Below are 18,650 nucleotides of genomic sequence, written 5' to 3'. Positions count from 1 at the left end.
GCCTCTCAGTCAAGTAGCAATTAAATGGAGTTCAGAACTCCTAATTTTAATTTTTTTCATGGACTTCCCTTACTCATATGTTCTACCCCATACAAAACAAAGAATATTACCAAAATATTTTGACTTAGCACCATAATTCTTTAAAAAATATAATATTTTATTTAAAAGTCCCCTTCACTCCACATTCCCTTACCATCTAATAGTTTTATTTCAGTAAATGGTCCATGATAATACCTTCTCCTACCCCCTCCTCATAGTCAGACTATCATTAATTATTGTTTATTCTAATACCTAAATATACTCAAATATGGTCCATTTATTTGTATCTCCATCCCAATTATCTGAGTTCATTAACAGTCCATAGTTATATTGTACTCGCCTTGTGCCTGGCATGATCGATGGTATGTAAACTCATTTATTTCTCATGAAAATTTTTGAGGCAGGAACTCTTATTATTCCCAAATATGAATTTTGATAGGAAAATTGAAACACCAGATTAAGTGATTTGCCCAAATTTGCACAAGTAAAAGATCCTGTCTTCAAACCTAGGCATCTGGATTTGAAGACCAGGTTTTTTACTAATGGATAATACTCCTATTCTCACTTGGATTATTGTGATACCTGCCCAACTTTCTTCCTTCACCCAATATTCTCTTTCCATTCGATTCTCTACAATATAGCCAAAAATAATTTTTTGAAACACAAATCTGAAAATATCTGAGAAGTCAGTGTGACCTTGTCCAAGATTGATTCTTCTGAAATGTCTGAAACCATGTCTGAAACCACCCATACCACAATGCTGAAGATTACCAATTCAGGTCAACCACATAGCTTTAAATGATTAAATAGCTGATGTGTTTTTAAATCTCCAGAGTCATTTCAATCCGAGGAAATGAAATGAGCAATCCAGTAACATAATCTAACAACCCAGAGCATAATACCAAGCATCCTTTCAAATTAATTAATCCCATTTAAAGGATAAAACCAATGCAAACTTATTTTATTTCCTTTACAAAAATAGAATATCTGTAGAAAAATAGATTTCCTTCATGAATATGAGCATTGCTACAATACATACAGATTCTAATAACCAATTCCAGACAATCAATAAATAATAGGCAATAGTTTTCAGCAAGTATTAAATGATATGAAAGGAAAGGGAAGCAAGATGGGCTATTTCTTTGAGTGCCTTTTATTTATCAAATGTTCCCATTTTCCTTTAAATATTTACTAATCTTCAACTCACTTCTGTCTTTCTAATATAAGTTTTCTAGGATCTCTAGGTTTTATCTGTGTAATATATCAATTGGCATCTCCTCTTGTATTACCCATCTTCTGTGGAGTAGTCTCATATATCTCAGGAAACAACTGAATGTATTCCTTTACATTTATTTCAAACTTTAACATAAAATAGAGATGAGATTTCCGCCCTTTATTCATGTTCACATTTTGTCCTTGTCTGAGTACAGAAGTTGAAAATATCAATGTGTTTGACTGGGCTCATTCTTCATAGAAGTAAAAAAAAAAATTAAACACACACACACAAAAACCCTTTCATTGTTAAAACTCTTCTAGGCAAATTCTGGGGTAATTTTTTATTTTATACATGGATATATGTGTACTGACATGTACATCTTAAATCTTAAGTTTGTTCATATTATGATGATTCCATATTACACATGTGAAGGGGAAATTGCTATAGAATTCTCTCCGGGTCTATTTTATTTCATTTCCCATGAAGCGTTGGCATATCACCTAAACAGTATAGGAATATCAGGTGATATGATTTATTAATGAGATCTCTTCTTCTCATCTTAAGTGAAATGGCTTCTGTGATGGGAACAGCAGCCACAACATCAGCAAAATGCTTAATGAAGGACGGTCCTGTTTGAATGCATAGACAATCTGAATAAGGAGCCATACCTCTCATTTTCCATTTGTTTTAGACTCTGAAGTGAGTTGTCAAGGGGCCTCCTGGCTATTGTGGCCATCTGGAAACACTTGGCTTCGGCCCAACAACAGGCACAAGCTGTACAAAACTTCACAAGAAATTACAATTCACCTGATTCAAAAGGCACTTTTTTTCCAGGCAATTCTGGTAATTCCCCAATGGGCATAATTTTGTAACCATGGTCTTTCTTTCCTGACTATCCCTGGTCTTTCCAAACCTTCTTCCTTCTTCCTTTTTCCTCTTCATGGCACATATTCAATTGTCTATTTGTCTATATCTCCTTTTTTCCCTAGATATTTCTCTCTTACTGTCCCTTTCTGCACATACAATTAACAGTCATTTGGTCAACATTTGCTCATCTCCTTCTCTTTATCTTGGGTCAATCACTGTCCCTGTCCCCAAGCACGGTAAGAATATCATTGAGATTTACAACCAGGAATCAGTCAGAATGCTGACCTGAACTGAGGTATTTTGTTTATCCAGTTTGCAGTGATCATCTCAAGATAAAAAACAAAACAAAAAAAATAAAAAACAAAAACAAAAAAAAAACCAAAAACAACAACAACAAAAAAAAAAACAAAACAAAAAGCAAAAAAAAAAACCCACAAAAAACAAAAATAAAAAACCTTAGTGCTACACTTCTAACATTCCATCCCCAAATACACGGGTATTTTTACATGCCAACACTAATGCTTTCCCCAATATAGCATAGATACATGCCCCAATTGACACAATACATAAGAATCTTAGGTGGATTGTTTCAGAATTACTCCTCACTCCATTAGAAATTAAATTGCTCATTGTGAGCTCAACTTCTTTCCCAGCTATCCCTCCAAACCTTAAAGCCATTTCCCTAACTTATATCATCTTCAAAGAGAAGATTTACTATCACTGAGAATAACCAAATAATGTGTCATGAGGGGTGGAAATAATTCCAATGATAGCTTTCCGAAATTACTTAGGCAATAACACACCCTCTATATATATTCATTCTTTTCCTACGTCATCTCTGGAGGCAAAGGAAGGAAGAAAAAGGATCAAATTTCAATTCTAAGTCTATGGCCCATACAATTGCCTTATGAAACACTATTATAACTTTCTGAATGATGATGCTCATGAATATTAGAATTGCATTCATGTCTTAAGACTCAAAACTGATTGCAAAGGTAAAGATGCTCTTACTGAATCCTATTTTAATAAAATATTTAATATTAACTTCAAGAAACTCAGCAAAGGGAAGTCCTTTTAAAAGACACTTTAGGTCAAACAGCAGAAATCATCATCTCCTGGGTGTAAGTAACTTGCTGATTATTCCACTTTTTATTACAAGCCCAGATGATATAAGCCAATAACAATGCTGATAGTGCATCCACCTCTCATCTTTTTCTCTGGGGTCATTCTGCTCATTGGTGCTGCTAATGTAGCATACTCGATACAGTCTGGAGAACCTTGCATGGTTATTTAGTAGAAAGGCAAAATAAGAACAGGACATGATTTATTTTTGTTTTACGTTTATTTAATACTAAATTGCCATTCACTTCAACGAAACAGCATAGGCTGCTTCATAAGCAGGAATGGTGAGAGCCCCTTTGCAGCTTGTGCAAAGTCTGATAAAAGCTGCATCACCAAGCAATCCTGACTTCAAAATCTGGAGCCCACTGAAAATATCTCTTCCCTCTTCACTAAACTTCTGACATTAACCCCTTGCAAACTTTGACCCCGATTTTCTATTGAAATTTCCCTATCATTTGTCAGTGAGATCTCTTCAACACTAAATCCAATCATCCTTTTCTCAGATCAAGCTTTCTTAGCCTCTCTGAATTTATTAATCAAAAACCTGCTGCTTGATCTCCTCTCTCTCTCTCTCTCTCTCTCTCTGTCTCTCTCTCTCTCTCCTGCTATTAGGCTTGTTCTCTTCCAATCCCTTCTCCACAATGCTGCCAATGTAAAATCATACCATCTTGGTACTCTCCCTCCAATTATCTTTCACTCTCATCTTTTTTTTTTTTTTTTAACATCCCAAATTAAAAAGGCATTCTCCAAGGATCTGTCTTCCGATTGTCTTTTCTTCTCTTTTTACACCTTATCTCTTAGTGGTCACATTCCTTTTAACAAGGTCAAATTCAACTTTTTATGCATGCTTCCCAAAACTTCATTGGCATCTCACTTGTCTCCCTTTGTCTATTTACTTACTGAACAAACTCTTGCTGTGAACATTTGATGTGATAAGCATATGTTAGGCTTAGAAACTGCCAAAACAAACAGGAAAGATACTGTCCACGTTAGCTGGAATTGCTACCTTAGCTCCAATTTCTCATCCTCCAATATCACCCACTGGAAAAATGTTTAATTCCCAATCATTCAGCTATATCCATAAAAACAGGAGGAAGAAATCCTGGAAATTTTATCCTACAAAACATGAGTTTGTGTTGATTGTTTTTTCCCTTTCTGCTCATGGCACCCTAACTCTTGTAACCATTGGTCTTCCATATTTCAGAATAATTAATGCATTACTCCTCTTTGTCCTCTTTGTAACACTTATAACCGTCTCTGTTTTATTCTACTTCATTCATTCCACATTAACCAAGTATTTTTGAGAACTGATTATGTACTGTCCTAGGTGTTAGGGAAACAACATTAAGTATGATAGGCTGGGTCCCTACTTCTGTGAAGCTCATATACTATACTCCTTATGCGTCTCTTGTATCTGCATCTTCATTTTCATTCTCCTTCGTTTTGCCAACCAGAACTGTCCCAACCTCCTCTCTCCTTCAATTCATACTTTTGTTATATTAGTCGTCCTAAGGCATACTACATAAAAGGAATTCTCCACGGATCTGTCTTCCAATTGTTTGTCTTCTTTCTTTACATATCTTAGTGATCTCATCCCTTTTAATAAGGTCAAATTCAACTTTTGGTACAATGGTTCCCAAACTGAACAACCACCAGAGTTGTCTCCTTTTACCTGCTTAATTCCTGAGAAAATATGTACTGTAAGTCCACTGCATTTTATTATGCAGCAAATATACTGAATACATACACTGCATACGATTAATGTTGAAGACATATTTTAAAGATCATTTCATATTTATTTCCTTGCTGGTATAATTTTTAATTAAAATGTTTAATTCTTTCAAGAAAGACCGCGTGTGAGTTTTCTAAAATTAAGACAAAAAAGAAAAAAATACATAAAATATTTAACACTGTTTTACACTGTCTAAAAGCCAATAACTTCAATATCAAATATTAAATACCACAGAGAAGTTATTATTCTCTAGTCAAGGACCTTAGAGTTCTGACCTTAGATCTAGCAATTGTACAGGCTAACCCTGAGAACCAGGGATTGAATCCAGGTGTTGCTATTATTTAGTTGGACTTGGATGGGCAAGTTACTTTATTTCACCCTGTTTAAGTTTGGTCATTTGTAACAGAGGATAATAATGTTACATACCCATCCACCTATGAGATGGATTAGAATTAAAGAAAATATGAGGGGTACCTGGGTGGCTCAGTCAGTTGAGCATCTGCCTTTGGCTCTTGTCATGATCTCAGGGTCCTGGGATAGAACCCCATGTTGGACTGTGCTCAGCGGGGAGTCTGCTTCTCCCTCTCCCTCTGCACCTCTACCCCCACATTTGTGCTCTCTTTCTCTCAAATAAATAAATAAAATCTTATAAAAAAAGAAAAGAAAAAATTAGCTGCAACAGTACTGACAACTAGGAAGCTCCATATAAATCTCTTGTGACCTCCCTACATATTCCATGTTCTAATCAATGTTAATATTGACTATTTATTAATCATGCACCAGGATTTTACTTGTCCTCTTTCTTTAGTGTAAAATTCACCAATTCCATAAAGCAAGTGTTCATGTATTAATATAAAACCCATCTTTTCCGAATGTGAGGCTCACTCCGGACTTCTTCCTTTCCTTAATCCCCAGCATACAAACTGTCATCAATACTGCCCCTTTGACTTCTCAAATCTGCCCTCTCCAGCCCCCCATCTTTGCCTTCATAGATATGGTCCCCAAACACTTATTGATTGGATACCTGCAATAACTACCCAAATAGTCCCCTTTAAAATAAATCTCTTCCTTATCATGGCACAAAAAAATTCTCTTGCTTAAAATCCATTGATGTCCCCCTACTACTTAGAGAATAACATACATAATAGTAGTCAGATGTTAGCTGCGCTGTGTGGCCTGAGTTACATGCCTCTCTTACATGGGGTTCTAAAGCAATCTGCATTTCTGCATGTTAGCCTGAGTTATAATTGTCTGGCTTTGCCCTTGAACTCTGAGCTAACTGAAAGCAGAGAATGAAGTGCTGTTTATATCACATACTTGGCACACAGCAGGTATTTGTTAAATATCATGTAATAAAACACCAATTCTTCCATGAAGACTGTCCTGTTTACCATCAATTGAATTATTATTTTCCCGATTATGAACCCCTTTCTCATGGGAGGTACAGTATGAAGTACAATATGTTTGAGTGAGCTTGTTGGGGGGGGGGGGTCAGTGGGGAAGGGTGATTTTAATCTCCTTGAGAGCAAGGTTCAGTGTGAAAGCAAAATAAGAATACCTGAACTGGAAGTCCAGTTTCATCCTGGGGTCTTCTGGTAGGAGGAATCATTGAATCTGAGCTTATTTCCTAGTCTACTGAGTGAGGAGAATTAATTCCTCTCCTGCCTAAATTGAAGGAATGGTTTAAAGTTTAAGTTAGATAATATAGAGAGAAATGCTGGGGAAAATATAAATCATGAAATAACTGTGTTAATCACAGAAATTCAACCATAGGGATTTTGTAGTCTCTGCAATACACAATTCAGGAATTTTCACAAGTCCATCATTAATACTTGTTGGACAAATACGTGATCTGAACCAAATGGATAACGAAGATATAAAAGAGCTTCCTATGATGAAATTTCATTTCCATTGGTACTGGGGTAATCATGTCAAGACAGTATTTTTCATCCTTCACTATAATACTGCAAACTAACTGGTGTTCATGTAAAATTACCCATGAAACTTCGTCTCTTAATTCTCACAATAGGTAAACATACAAACACCATGATCATTAGTATAAGAAGATAATTCTTGGAACATCTGTGAAATTTTATTATTTTAAGCGTTTAAAATATATTTGATACTGGAGTATTTGCACAGAGAGGTGAAGTCACTAATCTTAAAAAATAAATGGTGCAGGATGCACTTGGACAGCTAAATGAATGAGGCGAACTTCTTTGTCTTGGACATACGTCCAATAATACATTTTGCACGTGAAAATGCCCTCAGGTGTTCTCACAGTCTCAAATGTCTTCTTTATATAATTCGATGGAGTTCTTCATGCTTGGAAACTTATCATAAACAACAAGTATTCCTTCAAAAAAGGTAATTGTAACAGATGGCACATGGACATTAGCTTTCCATGTTAAAAAACAAAACAAAACTACAGTTTCCTTTCTTCGTGGAAAATCTAAGTAAATACAATAGTCTATTCTCACAATGAGGTGGAGTAAAACTATATACTTTTCACTAATGAGATTATTTTAAATTTCACAAATCTATGTGGGCACCTTCTTTTACTGTCAATGGACAGGAAGGATCTCCCACTCTGGTGCTGGCAGTTAGCACCTCTGACAAAACTCTCATCTCTTCAAAAGCATTTACTCCTGCTCCTGCTCCTCAGACACCAGCACAATTCCCAGTGAAGACATTCACTATATAGCTATCGAATACAACACTAAATGATTTAAAGAAAATGTGAAGAATAATACACAGACACCACAATGACATTTTCTATAAATTGCCTCACTGATGATTTTTCCTATAGCCCTGCCACAAACCTTTACTATGATAAATTCCTTCTCTTTTGCATATATTGTGATCCCATTTTTCATATAAATATTAAATGTGATGCAGCATCATCACTCAGTAGTAGAAGACTATGAAGCTGTAATAATAGATTTTTTTTCTTTCCCTCTAACAAACATTTATCCTTCCTGACCTTCCTGTTATGTTTGCTGAGTGAGGTGAAATGTCATAAGTTTATTGCTGTTGCCCATATTATATGCAGCTTTAGAAAATCAATAACATTTATTCTGGCTTCATTCATCATTGGGGATAGGAAGCAATGGTAGTACTGGCAGTAATAGGCAATAACTCTCATGTGAATTTTAATGATGGGTTTTGGACACATAAACGAAAGAGAATTACCTCTGTTTATAGAAGATGCTATTTCACAAAAGATAGACCCATTCTTCATTCCTTGGACATGTATTTCCTCCTCATAAATTCGCAGAGTTCTACTCTCTGCAAATTCTTGCTCAGCTTATGCTCTATGTAAATTCTGGGCACTGCATGACCTGATGTGATTTGAATGTTGTGGATAAAGAATGCCAGGCTGAATGTCTCGAGGCCTGGCATCTAATCCCACTTGTGACACAGCCAGCTGTATGCTTCTGGCAAATTGCAGCTTCAAATGTCTCAGTGCCCTCAGAGGTCCCATTGAGCTCAAACTTGGGCCTGTATGGCCAAACATCAAAGAGAAAAATTATACAAAATGTCAGGTAGTGCATATTTATTATTCATCGCAAACTTAGCTCCTATAAAACTGAATGTGAGATATGATAATTTTTTGCAGATTAAATTCTACTATTCTCTGCAAGTTTTATTAGTTTTCTTTTTATTCTTCCTTCTTTTTATTTTTCTTCTCCTTTCCATTTATCCTGTTTCTTCCTTCAATTTTTTGCTTTTCTACTTCACATCTATCTCTGCCTTTTGCCTACCAGAGATACCCGAGGCTCCATAGCCACTCTTGGTCTTGATGCTACAGAAATGTCACGTCTCTTATTTTTTGTAATTATAATGTATAAAATTGAAGGACTATGTTTTTGCCAAATATAGATTTAACGATATTTCAGTACAAAAAAAAATTTTCAGCTTTTGCGATGTCTTTTTTTTTTTTTAATTTTAAAAAATTTTCAAATAACTAGAAGGCTTTACTACTTAAAAGGATTTTCTTTTAGGTGAGATCCAAAAAAAGGAAAAGATAGAACTTTATTGTTTTCCTTGTCTGGATGCTCTCAAATTAGATCTGATAACTCTCTTTCTTTTGGATGGTTCAAAGTGTTTCTGAAGCTCTCACAGGACTCTCTTGCTCATCCATTTGTTGGCAAGTGAGAGGGTTTCTACTTATATGCCTCAGCATTTATATGTTAACTCATAAAGGTTTATTAAACGAAGAAAAATTTTTTGAATATCATATAACAAGCAATTATGTAAATGTACTAAGAAATGCTCTGGGCCATTAGCCTACATTCCTAAATTGCTAAGTAACTGGAGGAATTAACTTTAGCACAATAGACTCATTCACACTTGATGCATTGGTTCTGATGCCCTAATGTTTGTTAATGGAACATGGTGCTTTGCTCGAACATTGTCCAGAGGTTTTGCTTCATTGTTATACCCACTTCAGTAAGAGGGGCAAGTACAGAACTAACGGTGTGAAAAGAGTTTCCCCAAGAAAATATCAGTAATTTATTTATGTTTTGGCCCTTAATTTATCTTAATAACATAAATAAAACATTTATAACTCAGAAATAATAGGAATAAACTCTTACACAAATTTAAACAAGTATACTCATTAAAAGGCTGTAATTCCCCTTTACTCCCTACTTTTCCCAGAAGCAACTCCTATTAACAACCATTTGGCATGTATACTTCCACAGCTGCGGTTCTAGTTAGAGTTGATTTTGTTCGTTTGTTTCTGATTGTTATGTTTTTAATTAATGAGAGCACAGAATAGTCCCATAACTCACTCTGACATTTAATAAAGAAATTACCATGCTGATACAGACTTAGTTCATTCTTTTAAACTATTCCCTAGTTTTCCCTGGTTTGGGTACATCACAATTTCATCACCCTAACTAGGATATTTAGATTATCAGGAATTTTTGCTACCACAAGCAAGGCTGCAGCAACCACTTCTGCATGTTCATCTTTGTGCACCCGTGCTAACATGTTTGCAGGACAGATGATTAAAAATGGCATTGCCAACAGCATTTTTTCAGTGAACTAGAACAAATAATACTAAAATGTGTATTGGCTATTCAATTCTGAATAGCCAAAGTAATCCTGAAAAAGTATAACAAAGCTAAAGGTATCACAATTCCAGATTTCAAGATATACTACAAAGCTGTAATAATCAAAAAAGTATGGTACTGGCACAAAATAGACTCATAGATCAATGGAACAGAATAGAGAGCCTGTGAATAAACCAACACTTGCATGGTCAATTAATCTATAACAAAGGATGCAAGAATATACAAAGGAAAAGGCAGTCTCTTCAATAAATGGTGCTGGGAAAATTGGTCAGCTACATGCAAAAGAATGAAAATGGATCTCTTTCTTACACCATACACAAAAATCGCTCAAAATGGATTAAAGACCTAAATGTGAGACAAGAAATCATAAATATCCTACAAGAAAACATAGGCATTAATTTCTCTGACGTTGGACTTAGCAACATTTTTCTAAATATGCCTCTTCAGGCAAGCAAAACAAAGACAAAAATAAGCTATCAGAACCACACCAAAATAAAGAGCTTCTGCACAGCGAAGAAAACAATCAACAAAATGAAATGGCAACCTACTGAATAGGAGAAGGTATTTGCAAATGATATATCTGATGATATAATACAAAATACAACATACAAAAAGAACTTATATGGCTCCACACCAAAAAAACAAAAACAAAACAAAACAAAATGAAACAAAACAAAAAACCCAAAAAACAAACTCAATAATCCAATTATAAACGTGCAGAGGACCTGAGGGGACTTTTCCAAAGAAGACTTACAGACGGCCAGCAGATATATGGAAAGTTCCTTAACATCGCTAATCATCTGGGAAATGCAAATCAAAGCCACAATAAAATAACCCTTATACCTGTCAGAATGGCTAGCATCAAAAAGATAAGAAAAAAGTGCTATCGAAAATGCAGAGAAAAAGGAGCCCTTGTGAGAATGTAAATTGGTGGTGGAGCCACATGGAAAATAGTACAAAGTTCCTCAAAAAATTAAAAATAGATATACCAAATGATACAGTTATTCTACTACTGGGTATTTACCCCCAAAATGGCAATACTAATTCAAAAAGATATACACACCCCTATGTTTATTACATTATTTATATCACTTATATACTTTATAACCATTATTTATGGCCAAAATATTAAAATAATCCAAGTGTCTATTAATAGATGAATGGATAAAGATGTGGCACACACACAAACACAACCACTTATACACATACACAATGGAATTTTACTCATCATAAAAAATTATGAGATCTTGCTATTTGTGACAACATGCATGGACCTAGAGGGCATTAAACTAACTGAAATAAGTCAGAGAAAGACAAATACCCTATGATTTCACGTATATGTGGAAAGTCAAAAAAGTAAAACATGAATAAATAAACCAAAAGTAGAATCAGCCATATGAATACAAGGAACAAACTGATGGTTGCCAGAGTGAAGGGAGTAAGAGGTGGGCAAAATGGGTAAAGGAGAGAAAGAGACACAGGCTTCCAGCTATGAAAGAAAAAGTCATGGCAATGTAAGGCATATCATAACGAATATAGCCAAAGGTGTCATATTAGTGTTGCATGGTGACCGATGGTAGCTACGCTGGTGGTAAGCATAGCCTAACACATAAACTCATCAAGTCACTAAGTTGGACACCTGAAACTAATGGGATACCATGTGTCAACTATTATTCAATAAAAAAAGATAAGACAATGGAATTGCTTGAACATTATGCTGAATAAAATGTTATCAATGCCATCAAATCATCACCTAAATACAGTGTACCAGTTCACATCCCATAAACAAAAAAAAAAAAAAAAAAGAAATTCTTATTTTTTGGTGTTCTTCATCAACAGCCAATAGTTCTTACCCGTTTAATTTTTTCCAATCTACCATGTGACAATAGCAATTCTATGCTGTTTTAAAAATGACAATTTAGGGATGCCTGGGTGGCTCAGTGGTTGAGCATTTGCCTTCGGTTCAGGGCATGATCCCGGAGTCCAGGGATCAAGTCCCACATCGGGCTCCCTGCATGGAGCCTGCTTCTCCCTCTGCCTATGTCTCTGCCTCTCTCTCTGTGTGTCTCTCATGAATGAATAAATAAAATCTTATAAAAAAAAATTAAAATGACAATTTAGGTTTTGTACCCTTGTGATAGAAGAGTTTTTCAAGTATGATTCTTTTAAAACTCATATATACATGGGACCTGACATTATACATTTTACAGATTTAAAAAACTTGGAAAAAAAAGACGATTTTCTGAGGTAATATCTCTAGAAAATGATACAGTCGGGATCAAATCCAAGCAGTTGGGCCTCCATATCTTGCCTTTAAACCATTAAAGAAAAAGCTAGACATTGACAGCATTGTAATTGCAAGGTAGCTGTGATGTCATGAGAAAAGCAATGGAAGGACAGGTCTTGAAACGGGTCCCAATCCAGATTTTGCCACTGACCAGCTAGCTGTGTGTGTTTGTATGAATCTCTTCACCACCCCTCTGGTAAACAGAAAAATGTGGATTTCCATCATTAATGAGAAAGTGCACCTATTTTTATATATTTAACTTTTAATGGTCTATTCCTATATTTTGCATATTTTTTTTACTATCATGTTACTGCCTAAATTTTGATACATTTAATTGCCTTTATATGTAAAGATCGTATTTTTTCTCTTTCCCTTTGGTCTTGCATTTTGTTTATAATGATACTTGTTGGGGTGCCTGGGTGGCTCAACCAATTAAGCTGCTGACTCGGTTTCAGCTCAGGTCATGAGATCAGGGTCATGAGATCATGAGACTGGGCGCTGCATAGGACTCCATGCTGAGTGTGGAGTCTGCTTGGGATCATTTCCCTTCCCCTTTGTCACTTTCCCAACTCATGAGTGCACTCTTTCTCTTTCTCTATCAAATAAATAAATAAAATATTTTTTAAAATAATGATATTTATAACCAAATATTCAGTCTTTTCCTTGACAATGCCTAGATTTTGTGTCTAGTGTAATAAGGATATCCATCCTAAGTTTTTTTTTTTTTAAATATGTTTGATTTAATGATTATTGTTGTCATAACTAATTCTCTTAATACTAACATTTGGATGTTATGCAAAGTAGACTGACTTTGTTTCTACATGGATATTCAGTATTCCAATTCCTTTAATTTAATTTTATTGATTTCCCCCTCAATTTTATTTTATTTTACTTATTTTTTAATTTTTAAAAATATTTAATTTATTTATTTATGATAGACATACGCAGACAGAGAGGCAGAGACATAGGCAGAGGGAGAAGCAGGTTCCCTGCAGGAAGTCTGATGCCGGACTAAATCCTAGGACCCTGGGATTACAACCTGAGCCAAAGGCTCAGGCTTAACCACAGAGCCACCCAGATGCCCTGATTTCCTCTCAATTTTAAAATGGTACCTTTATCATATCCAAGTTCTCTTTTGCACTTAGGTCTATATCTCAAGAAGGAAACAAGTATTTTAATTATTCCTCCTTTTAAAAATAATCATTTCCAATAGCTTTCAGTGTAATTTTGCAAAGCTTTCCTACCTACTGATTTACATTTCTCTCTTCCAGATTTTGGTTAGGGTTGGATCGAAACACATTAATTGGCAGAGATTAACATTTACAACATCATTAGCTAGATAGCCAATATGTATTGACAGAACTGGTTTATGGTTTATGAATTTTTATTCACACCTTGCATACTTCTAAGTTTATCCCTAGATACTTTGTAGCTTTATTACCATTGTTGTCAGAATTTTTTTCTTTATATTTCTATATTAGATATTGCCACTAGATAAGAAAGCTATCTGCTTTAAAATACTTTTATTTCCCTGATGATGAGTGATGTTGAGCATCTTTTCATGTCTGCTGGTCATCTGTATGTCTTCTTTGGAAAAATGTTTATTTATTTCTTCTACCCATGGTGAAAGGGGGATAGGTGAAATAGATGATGGGTATTAAGGGGGGCACTTGTTGTGATGAGCACTGAGTATTGTATGTAAGTGAAGAATCACTATACCTGAAACTAATATTATACTGTAGGTTAACTAACTGGAATTTAAATTTCAAAAAAATACACTTTTATAACTAATGATATTATTGAACTCTTTTATCAGTTCTATGAAATTTGGGGTTGATTCTCTAAGATTTTTCTATGTAGAAAGTTATTATTTTTGTAAGAATATTGGCCAACTCACCTTTGGACCATTCTACCATGAGATATCATTTCTCCTTATTTTTGTATTTCTGTTACATGTCTAAAATTAATAATAAATTGAAAAGTATACACCATTATCTGGTTTCCATGCCATGAAAATCGAGTGGCAATTTGAATAATCATCTGATACACTTGATCAATATATAAAATTCAATTCTTTTATACAATTCATAATTCTTTCTTTCCCGTACTACAATGGCTTTTAAAAGCCCACATATTGTATGAATAATTCTTCCAACTTTCCACTCAGTTTACTATGCAGTCCACACAGAATGAAAAAATATGTGAGAAAACATAACACAAGTTATATAAATCAATATTTAGTCATTATCAATATGATTCCAAAATTATTCATACCCTACTCCCAGCATACCATAGGTGCAACAAGGCAAAGGAAAAGTTAATTAACCAAGCAATAATACTCCATTAGTAAGAGCCAGAAGATAGAGAAAAACTATTCAGGGTGATGAAAGCAAGTGGACAATGAATGAGCAGCTGAAAAAGAGGCATTCAGGAAAGACAGCACAAAAGTTCAGTGTAAATTACTATTGTAATAACTAATTTCTCTGAAAACAAAGCCGGAAAAATAGAAATGGGTAGAAGACAGCCAATTGCAAGGAAAAATATAAATATTATATATATATCTTATACTTAACGTGATTTCAGCTGCATAGGATTACTGAAAACAGGCACATATGAATTCAGTTAAAGCCATCATTTCAAAGATATCTCAATGAATGGATGCCTTGTTCTAGAGAGCACATGTAATTTTGTACATAAATCAGAGTAAATGGGAGATTTGACAATTTTAAGGTGGCTAAATGAAATGCAAATGGCAAAACATAAACCAGAAACAAAAATCTATACTGGAGTCCGAACCCCTTGGTTTGGTTGCCTGCCTTTCTCAGAGGCCCTAGATAGTTGCCAGGTCCCTAACAAATTCTGCTGTGAAAACAAACCATGTGGGGAGGACCTTAACTTCTAAAATAATGTTTTAAAGAATCAAAAAGTCTTTTCTGATTTTTTTAAATGTTAAGAATAATGTTCTGGTCATACCCAGCAAGGATAACAATGAATCTTTTATTAATGGGAACAATATAAAGTAAGTCTTAGCATGGAAGTGTGGAAGACTAAGGCATAATTTCTGGATTAATATATGCACTAAATGGCTGGTCTGCTCCTTCCAGGGTAACATAGTAGACAGCAGTAGTGTAACCAGCCAAGGATGTACTTTTAGGAACACTAATCTTGCAAAGTGCCCAAAAATATTAATGAGGAAGGGAGAGACCTATATATGTGTGTGGGTGAGTATAACTTTCTTTTCTCTTTTTTTGAGTATAATTTTCTTTTATGCAGCATATTTTATGCTCTCAAAGAATTTTCAGCAACACTAGAACAAATGCAATTTGACAGGACTTTACCAAATTATTTGTGAAGTTATATAGTGGGTTTTTTTTTATAACATAAAATTTCCCTTTGAGTAAATTGTTATACTATGGTGTATATTACTGTTGTATCATTGTAGAACCAGAACCCATGCTTTACTGGACTGCAATAAAAACAAACAAACAAACAAACAAACAAAAAAGCCTTGGAAATGGGTACAATGAGACTGATCTCTACATGACCATTATTCTTTGAAGTAATAACCAACACTTAGATAAAATATTATGTGCCAGAAACTCTTCTTAGGCCTTACATATAGCAAGTCATTTAATCCGCCCAAAAACTGGCATACAGAGAGACTGTTTCCCAAGCTCACGCAGTTAGTTAAAGTAGAGCTAGAATTTGAACCCAGATAGTCTGGAACTAACTAGAAATGTAGCACAAGAAAAACAGGGAAACATACTACAATAGATGAGAAAATGAATTCCAAAGTAATGATGTGGTGATAGATATCTTAAGTCAAACAGGTATTAAGGAAAATTATCTCTCCAGCCTTTTTTTTAAAAATAATAAATTTATTTTTTATTGGTGTTCAATTTGCCAACATACAGAATAACACCCAGTGCTCATCCCGTCAAGTGCCCCCCTCAGTGCCCGTCACCCATTCACCCCCACCCCCAGCCCTCCTCCCCTTCCACCACCCCTAGTTCGTTTCTCAGAGTTAGGAGTCTTTATGTTCTGTCTCCCTTTCTGATATTTCCTACCCATTTCTTCTCCCTTCCCTTCTATTCCCTTTCACTATTATTTATATTCTCCAAATGAATGAGAACATATAATGTTTGTCCTTCTCCGATTGACTTATTTCACTAATATATATTCTCAATGTATGGACCTCTAGAGTGTGTGCGTGTACTTGCATGTTACCCTATGAAAGACATCCAAATAGGTTAAATAACGCAGCTAGAAATTTTATTTATAGATATTTATAATTTGTATATTCTATCTTTACTATAATTTTTCTGCTAACAAGTCACAAGAAAATGACCTTGAGGTAACAAACTAAGTGAAGATAAATATATAGGAACTTAGTCACGTAACCAGGGCTTCTTAAAAATCTTTGATTTCAATAACTGATATATTGTTTTCTTATCTGTGTATCTACATCCATCACAAAATGAAATGGAGCATGGCAGGAATCTGCCTAATATAATCACCATAACTATATCAATTAATTAAGCAAAGTTTTATGAATTTGATATCTCTAAACAATTGTAACAAGTGGATTAATTTTCATAAATAGAACATAGCACCCTGGGGGCACTGACTTTACTTTCAGCAATGCTCAGGTACTAAAACCTAAGGCATTTTTTTATTATATATGCACTTATTTATGTCCATGTTGTCTGGAAAGGTTTTTTTTTTTTAATTAATTAATTTTCTTTTTTTACATTTTAAAATTTAAATTCAATCTGCCAACATGTTCTGGAAAGTTTTTAAGGAACATATTTAAATTATATCTTTTAATATGGAAGCAACCCAAGTGTTCATCAATTAATGAATGGATAAAGAAGATGTAGCACACATATATACAATGGAATATTATTCAGCCTTAAAAGAGAATGAAATCTTGCCATTTGCAATAACATGGATGGATCTAGAGTATAGTGCTAAGCGAAATAAGTCAGTCAGAGAAAGACAAATACCGTAATTTCACTCATATGTGGAATTTAAGAAACAAAACAAATGAGGAAAGGAAAAAACAGAGAAAGAGAGAGGTAAATCAAGAAACAGACTCATCACCTATAAGAAGAAACTGATGGTGGTACCTGAGTGGTTCAGTACGTTAAGCCTCTGACTTAGGCTCAGATCATGATCTTACAGTCCTGGGATCCATCCTCACGTCAGGCTTCCCACTCAGAGGGGAGTCAGCTTTTTTCTCTCCCTCTCTCTTTACCCCTCCCCCAGCTCGTGCATGCTCTCTCTCTCTCTCTTTCAAATAAATAAAATCTTAAAAAAAAACAAAACAAAAAAAAAACAAAAAGCTAATCATTACCAGAGGGAAAGGGGGCAGAAGGCATCGGTTTAACAGGTGATAGGGATTAAGGAGTGCCTTGGATGTTATATGGGAGTGTTGAACCACTATATTGGACACTTGAAACTAACATTACACTGTATGTTAACTAACTGGAATTAAAATTAAAACTAAAAATTAATTAATTATATCTTTTAAAAAAGCCCACATTCAGGGAGACCATTTTTCTTCAAGCAGAAGATTCATGACCAGACTAATATAATTCTAAATCAAATCTTTGCTGCCTTCTCCGCTTTGATCAAAGCAGAGTTCCAATTTACTTTTTGCCACTTCACACCTGGGTTAGCAATGAAGCAGTAGAAAAAGGTCAAGGTCAAAAATAAATAAATATTTTATTAGGGGTAGATGACTTTTCCTTATTTCACCCTAAAATTTTACTTGTGTTTCTGCTCAACATTCTAGTTGTCATTGCAACATACCCCCAATATCTAATCAAAATTAAAAGACACATATTTACTTAAAACATCCAAAAAGTTATATGGGATAAAGAAATCTAAGGCAACATGAAAAAATACTAAATGTAGAGCCTTCTCATTCAACAAAATGTTTGTAATCTCAATGGTATTTGTCTTGTTTTAAAAATAAGATAAAAGTATCTATTTAATGAGAAAAAAATTAACCCAATGTCCCCAAATTTTTGAAGAGATCTTATAAAATATGTAAGATATAAGCAAGATAATCTTTTTCCATTAAGGAAACATGTATCATAGAAAAAATAGTATTTAACTGGAGCCAGACCACACAATATGCATTACAGCTTTCGATGATTCACTTAACTTTTTTAAGGACTTGGTGGCCATAACTGTAAAATGCTGGAGCACACTGACACAGAGATGTACAGTGGAAGTCAGACAACAACTATAGGGCCACATCTTTATAAACTGAATGTAGGAAAAAAATTTCTTAAGCAA

At 34.5% G+C, this 18,650-nt stretch overlaps 1 protein-coding gene across 4 annotated transcripts in view; it reads right to left on the bottom strand.

The window, feature by feature from the left end:
* GRIA2 (glutamate ionotropic receptor AMPA type subunit 2) overlaps positions 1-18,650 on the bottom strand; it is a 150,085-nt gene that overhangs the window by 75,245 nt on the left and 56,190 nt on the right. The window lies entirely within an intron of this gene.

Source organism: Vulpes vulpes, chromosome 10 (genome assembly GCF_048418805.1).
Source record: "Vulpes vulpes isolate BD-2025 chromosome 10, VulVul3, whole genome shotgun sequence".
Taxonomy (NCBI): domain Eukaryota; kingdom Metazoa; phylum Chordata; class Mammalia; order Carnivora; family Canidae; genus Vulpes; species Vulpes vulpes.
Note: the sequence above shows the minus strand (reverse complement) of the source record. Positions and strands in the feature narration are given on the sequence as shown.